Raw genomic sequence first — 7,942 nt, 5'->3', positions numbered from 1 at the left:
GCGAATGAGAGGGGAATTAGTCAGGTCTGCCATGACTGACCATTCTTTGACCATGCGCGTTCACATGAGAGGGAGCTCTGTTCCATCGCTCATTTCTGAAGTCAATGTAATTCTCCGGTTGGAATGTTATTCAAGATTTATGTTAAAAAACATTCTAAAGATTGATTCAATACATCGTTTGACATGTTTCTACTGACTGTTACGGAACTTTTGGACATTTCATCAGCTTTTAGGTAATCGCTTCCTGACGTTGGATTTGTTTACCAAACACGCTACAAAAAATAGCTATTTGGACATAAATGATGGACATTACCGACAAAACAAACATTTCTTGTGGAAGTGGGAGTCCTGGGAGTGCATTCCGACGAAGATCAGCAAAGATAAGTGAAGATTTAATATGCTTTTTATGAGTTTTTGTGACTGCACAATTTGGCGGGTAACTGTATGGCTTGCTTTTGTGGCTGAACGCTGTTTTAAGATTATTTGAATATTGTGTTTTGCCGTAAAGCTTTTTGAAATCTGACACAGCGGTTGCATTAAGAACAAGTTTATCTTAATTCTATGTAAAACATGTATCTTTCATCAAAGTTTATGATGAGTTATTTCTGTATTTGACGGGTTCTCTGCAATTTCTCTGGATATTTTGGAGGCATTTTGAACATGGCGCCAATGTAACTGAGTTTTGTTGATATAAATATGAACTTACTCGAACAAGACATATATGTATGTGTAACATGAAGTCTATGAGTGTCATCTGATGAATATCATCAAAGGTTAGTGATTAATTTGTATCATTATATTGTGCTTTTGTGACCTCCTCTCTTTGGAATGTGCCGGAATTTTCTGGGAGTTGTGTGTGTGTGGACCTAACATTATAGTGTTGTGGGTGCTTTCGCTGAAAGAGAAGCCTATTGAATTGGACACTTTGGTGGGAATCTACAACAAGAATGTTAACCTTTAAAAATGGTAAAATACATGTTAGATTTGAGGAATTTAAATTATGAGATTTGCTTCTTGCTTTGTAATGTTTGATGGCTTGCAAATTGTTCCACTGGCTGTTATAATATCCTCCTTATAGGAGATAGCTATAGAGCAAGTTTTCTAAGAAGAGATTCTAATTAATTGTTGTAGAGAAATTGCTCTTGTAGTCAGAAAACTATTAAGCATTCACCAGCATTATTCACAATAGTTGTTACGCCCTGGCCTATTTGATTGTAGGCCAGGGTGGTGACTAGGGTGGGCATTCTAGTTTCTTTATTTCTATGTTTTCTATTTCTTTGTTTTTGCCGAGTGTGGTTCCAATCAGAGGCAGCTGTCTATCGTTGTTCTGATTGGGAATCATTTCTGGTGTTTGTGGGTAGTTATCTTTCTGTTTAGTCTCGTCGCTAGTTACTGTCGCTTTCGGTATTTGTTAATGCTTTGTTTCAAGTGTTTTTTGTTACTAATAATAAAATAGTAGACATTGTTCCACGCGTGCGCTTTGGTCCACTCCTTCCGAGCGGGACAGGGATAGTTACCTGTGTGCAGGGGAGACCTTTTCTGGACGCAGCAGATTGGTCTCTCTTAAACAAAAATACATTTTAGCTTATATAGGCAAGGAACATCTGGTTTAGATCAGTATTCTCTTTTCTGTGAGTTTCTTGGCAAGCTTATCTATTCTATAAAGCATACAGTGTTCCACAGCTCCTGCATGCTCCAGGAGCCCGGTGAGCCAATCCAGTTCGAGGTCAGCATCGGTAACTACGGCAACAAGCTGGACTCCACCTGCATGCCGCTGGCATCCACAACCCAATACAGCTGTGCTGTGTTTGACGGTGAGAAAACCTAGACTATACACCAGTGTTCTTCAATCCTGATGGGTACCCTCCTGGTGTGCTAGCTATTGTTCCAGCCCAGTGCCAACACATTAGACCTTGATTAGACCTGATATCTGAATGTTTACAAAATAAAGCTTTTTTTAGCACCCATGCTTCGGGAGCATGTGTTTGTTTATCTATCAATTCTAAAGGCACAAGGCAGACGAACTATACACAGTCATGCATATGAAAACAGGAAAACATACAGTGCCTTCGGAAGGTATTGAAACCCTTTGACTTTTTCGACATTTTGTTACGTTACAGCCTTATTCTAAAATGGATGAAATAAAGCTAATTCCTCAGCAATCTACAAACAGTACCCCATAATGACAAGCGAAAACAGGTTTTTAGGAATGTTTGCCTATTTATTAAAAATGTTTAAAAGGAAATATCACATTTACATAAGTATTCAGACCCTTTACTCAGTACTTTGTTGAAGCACCTTTGTCAGCGATTACAGCCTTGTGTCTTCTTGGGTATGACGCTACAAGGTTGTCTTAGCTGTATTTGGGGAGTTTCTCCCAATTTTCTCTGCAGATCCTCTCAAGCTCTGTCAGGTTGGATGGGGAGTGTTGCTGCACAGCTATTTTCAGGTCTCTTCAGAGATGTTCGATCGGGTTCAAGTCGTGCTCTGGTTGGGGCACTCAAGGACATTCAGAAACCTGTTTTTGCTTTGTCATTATGGGGTATTGTGTGTAGATTGATGAGAGGGAAAAACGATTTAATCAATTCTTTCCGAATACTTCTCATGCCTATCAAAAGTGCATTGCTGTTCCCAGTGCAGTAGAGACATCCCCATACAGCAGGACTAAATTGTCAAGTTGTACAGGTATATACCACTCTGCAGCTTGAACTGAATATGACTTAGTTCTGTTTCTCCTGTAGGTAACCACTACTATTACCTGCCCTGGGCTGACACCAAACCTGTTGTCATCCTCACATCCTTCTGGGAAGACATTAGCCACCGATTGGATTCAGTCAACATCATCCTCTACATCGCAGATAGACTGGTGAGAAACACTTTCAACAAATCGACCAATCAAATAATAAATCAACCAATCATGGGATAATTCTCAGTTGTTGCAACTTTATTATTTTGTTGTCATTTCTTCCAGGAATCCAACCTCACTTCTTTGAGAACAGCCATCCTTGCCAAAGCTTCAGAGGCGCGCTTGGCTGAGATCTGGCTCAAACTCATCAACCACATGATTGAGGATCTGAGCAAGTAAGACATTCATCGATCGTATCTCAGCTTATGAAAGTTTCTTGCTAGGTTCTGTTAGCTTCCTTCCAACTTATCCTAGCTTCATGCTAGATTCAGATCGCTTCATGATATGTTCTGGTAACTTAATGCTTGGTTGTGATAATTTCATGCTAGGTTCTGGTAGCTTTGTGGTTGGTTGTGATAGCTTCACCCTAGCTTCACGTTCGTTAGTTAATGTGAGGTTGTAATAGCTTCATGCTAGGTTCTGATAGCTTCATGATACGTTTTGATAATTGAACACTAGCTTCTGATAGCTTTATGCTAGATTTTGATTGCTTAATGCTAGGTTCTTATAGCGTCATATAGGTTCTTATAGCTTTAAAGCTTCTGATAGCTTCAGTATAGTTTCTGTAGCCTCATGCTAGCTTCTGATAGCTTTCAGGTACCAGAGCTTGAGGGCAGGCCCAACCTGACGGCGCTGGACGTCCAGATTAAGAAGCTGCGTGATTCGGCAGTGGCCAGCATCAGAGAGATGGCCAAACGCTTGAAGGAAGAGGCCACCGACGTTCTAGCCACTCTGACAGACATCGAGGACTGGCTGGAGAGACTGAAACAGCTTGCAGAGGAGGTCAGGAACAACAAGACATTGACATTCTCACAACATTCAGGGTTCAATAGCACATTGATTATTGGAATGTCCTTAAAGTAAGGGCGTGCCCTTATTTTGAGGGTGCCATGACTTGTTATGGGAGTGCCAAGCCCACTCAATTTGAACCCTGAGCACACGTACCAGCCTGTGAATTGAATTGTCTCTCGCTCTCTCTCTACTACTATCAACGGAAAACTCTCTCTCCCCATCTCTTAATAATCTCTCTTTCATACCTGTATTTCGCTCAGCCCCAGAACAGTATGCCTGACGTGGTGATCTGGATGCTGCGTGGAGAGAGGAGGGTGGCGTACGCCCGTCTCCCAGCCAATCAGATCCTCTACTCCACCTACAGTGAGCAGGCCTGTGGGAAATACTGTGGCAGGACCCAGACCATCTTTATGCAGGTACTAGGATGGAGAACAGACTGATACTAGTGATAATAGTAGTAGTAGTAGTAGTAGTAGTAGTAGTAGTAAGTGTAGCAGTATGATAATGGTAGGGAAATTCTACGGCAGGACCCATACTATCTTAATGCAGGTATTATGATGGAGAACAGAGACTACTGATCATGCTACTACTATTATCACTAGTATTAGTGCTAATAGTAGTAGTACTTGTTTAAGTTGTAGTAGTAGTAGTGGTATAATTAAGCAATAAGGCCCGAGGGGGTGTGGTATGTGGCCAATATACCATGGCTAAGGGCTGTATCCAGGCACTCCTTGTTGTATATTGGCCATATACCACACCCTCTCAGGTCTTATTGCTTAAGTATAGTAAAAAGTGACGAGATCATGTCTCAATGTAATCAAGGTAGGAAATTATTATTTTCAAATACAATCTCTTTTTGGAATTAGTTGTGGTCAATTTGCAGTGTACAAATTATTCTAATTATGTTCCGGCTCCCGACCATCCGATCCGACAAAAATCAGCCCGCTGCTGAATCATATTGCCTACCCCTGGTATAGTGGTATGATAATAGTACAGGAGTACTGCAGCAGGACCAAGACAGTCTTCATGCAGTTATTACTAAGGTGTACAGAGGGTTAAAACTGATGCCACAAACATTGTTAGTGGATATTGAAGCGAAACTGGTTGAAATTACGTCATTATAATCAGAAACTGATGTCCTTTCAACTATTTTTTCTCAGTTTTGGCTGCTGGGAAAAGGCTCATAATCAATCAGTTTTGTGTCAATGTCCAATGACAATGTCTGTCAGAGTGCGAAGAGAGGAAGAGTCCAGGGGGCAGATCTGTTTAAACGCAGGTGATGGTTTAAACCTCAGATGTGGCATAAACGTTCAGAGATAACATGCAGTTACCTACATGGCGTTGTCATAGGTGATGTACAGTAGGGTTGGATGAATAAACCGTATATACCAAATACCAGTGTATTTTCGAAATAACCCAGGTGATTTTCAATACCGTCAATATAATTTTAAACATTCAGTTAGCTAAAGGTAGCTAACGCCGATTAGTGCTCGATATGAAAATCTGTAATCGCTCAACCCGATGTAGTAGTATTTAGTTTTGTTGTTTGTTTGTTTCGGCCAGTACCCATGGACAAAACAAAGGCGTGAAGATCCCTGTCCAGCTCCGTGTCAACATGTGGCTGGGCCTCTCTGCCCACGAGAAGAAGTTCAACAGCTTCCACCAGAGGAACCTTCAGTGTGTTTGCAGAAATGGTATTCTTATTGTTATTCACATGGATTTTGTGGCAATGCTTTGTTTTACAGTACTAAAGTTGGTATTTTAGCTGGTCTTTACTATGCTGATGAATCTCTTTTCCTCACCCCCTCATTCTCGCGTCTCCCTCTTCACCCTCAGTATGAGAACCGGCCCAGGTTTGGGAAGTGGGCACCACAGGGTTGGTGTTGCCGGCATAAGTTCTCTGACGTGAATGCGGGGAAGGTGAAGCTGAAACAGGAGCGCTTCATGCCCCCCAGGGGTGGGAGTGGAAGGCGATGGTGTCGTCGACCCCGAAGAGAGGGTGAGGAGATGACCTGTTGGCATGCCCTTACGCACACACCAACAAATGACTGTACGTTGTGCGGCACACACACAAACACGCACACACAACACTCATACTCCTCCACACGCATTACTTATACTCGATATCCACACACACCACAGTACCTGTGTCGATTAGTAGTATGAGATGGGTGCCAACTCATCAAGGACACACACCCACGCACGAATGCACACACACACACACACACACACACACACACACACACACACACACACACACACACACACACACACACACACACACACACAGAAGTTTGTGGACCCTGATAGATGGTGAGCGGGAGATCTCTTGCGCTATAAATAATTGAATTTAAGTAGAAACTTCCTGTTTTCATTGTTTGTTTTCAGTAGTTTACATTTCAGTTGGACTACCCCACCCACACGAATCTAGCTTGGTCTGGCAATGTCTGTGGTTGTTGTTAGGGAATCATCCTCTTTCCGTCTCTGTAGATGAGTATAGTACTCAGTACACAATAGTCCCACTTCCACCTCATCCACTCCACCTAAGTCCTCATTGTTTGCCTCTGAGTCAGGAGTGCACAACACCAGCCCCCTCATAGTACTCCTATAGAAACACTTCCCCAAACAGTTACCTCATTGATTTGGTTGATTTGACCTTTCCCCAGACAGTTACCTCATTGATTTGGTTGATTTGACTTTTCCCCAGACACAGTTACCTCATTGATTTGGTTGATTTMACCTTTTTCAAGACATTTCTTCAGTGGTTCAATCCTAACTTCTTTCCACTAGAGGTGAGCATTCCTCGTCTAGGCTCCAGCTGCCAGTACTCGGTAGGTTAGTGGGATCAAGCCCGCTATTTGTGATGTGTATGTCTGTGTTTGGTTTTACTATCCTTGTGGGGACCAGAAGTCCTCACAGGGATAGTGAAACCAGGAACATTTTGACAAGTGGGGACATTTCGCCGGTCTCCACAAGGAAAAAGGCTATTTTAGGGTTAGGGTTAGGGTTACAATTAGGGTTAGGGTTAGTTTTAGGAGTTAGGGTTAGGGTTTTGGATTAAGGTTAGGGTTAGGGTTAGGGGTTAGGGTTAGAGGTTAAGGAAAATTGGATTTTGAATGGGAATCATTGTTTGGTRCCCACAAGGATAGTCAAACAAACGTGTGTGTCTGTGTGATTCAGCCTGCTAACAGAAGCAGACGCGGGGCACACAGAGTTCACAGACGAGGTCTACCAGAACGAGACACGTTTCATTGGCGGGGAGTGGAAGCCTGCTGCCGACCCCTTCACAGACGTGGTGAGACAAGAGCAACACACACAGACACACACACTATTGCTAGAGACAACCCTGTTGCCTGTACTCAGACCCCTCTATCTACAAGAGGGAAGAAATATGTAACACTGAGAAGTTAAGCTGACCCCTCAGTGTCACATTAATTCTCCCTTTAGGACGAAATTGTATGTTCTCTTTGTCTTACAAAAAGAGGCCAACGAAACTGAAGCCATTTAGTCTGTTTCCTATGCAATTTGATCTACTAGACTAAGTAGCGACAGGTGCTCTTCCCTGGATTCATTTTATGCACATATCACTCACTGTCATGTTTTAAGTCATGTTTCCCTTGTCAAGAAAGCTGCATATAGCCTGGGTACCATTCCACTTTTTGTCTCTCCTTGGCATGCCAAGAATTGTAGCTAAAAATAAAATAAAAGTTATTTCTTAATAACAGTATTTATAGTTGTACTTAAAATTCTGGATATTGAACGTTGAAGTTGCCAAATGTCCAGACTGTTTGGCATATGACACCGAGTACAAGGAATGAAAACAGGTCTGGATTTCAGGCTAAGCTGCGTAGCCTTGATGTTTTCAAACTGTGACGCTTATTGTTTTGATGTCGGGGAGTTTACACAGACAGCTACCTTTTACCACAATCGTGCTTGTTTCAATGAATCCCATATATATAGAGGCTTAGTTAAATACTTGATAGGAGACTAGAAACCAATGTGAATCAATCCCTCCCACACAGAATACCCAGAGGGGAAAATACAGTGCTACTTCCCTACTTTTATAAACAGTCTCTCTGTATTGTTTTGATGTTGTATGTGGTGTCATTGTCACATGTTGATATACAGCCATTGTGTAATGTTGGAAGTGACTGACTGTGACTGTTCTGTGTAGAATGGGCAGAAGAGCCAGAGTCCAGGGGAGATAGAGTGTCCTGCTGGCTGGAAGTGGGAGGATGACTGGAG

The 7,942-nt window shown here is 42.3% G+C and overlaps 1 pseudogene; it reads left to right on the top strand.

Moving 5' to 3' along the window:
• The window catches only part of LOC111981279 (myoferlin-like), a 73,790-nt pseudogene that overhangs the window by 31,809 nt on the left and 34,039 nt on the right, over positions 1–7,942 (top strand).

Source organism: Salvelinus sp. IW2-2015, linkage group LG20, assembly GCF_002910315.2.
Source record: "Salvelinus sp. IW2-2015 linkage group LG20, ASM291031v2, whole genome shotgun sequence".
In the NCBI taxonomy this organism is placed as follows: domain Eukaryota; kingdom Metazoa; phylum Chordata; class Actinopteri; order Salmoniformes; family Salmonidae; genus Salvelinus; species Salvelinus sp. IW2-2015.
This window is presented reverse-complemented; position numbering and strand designations above follow the sequence as displayed.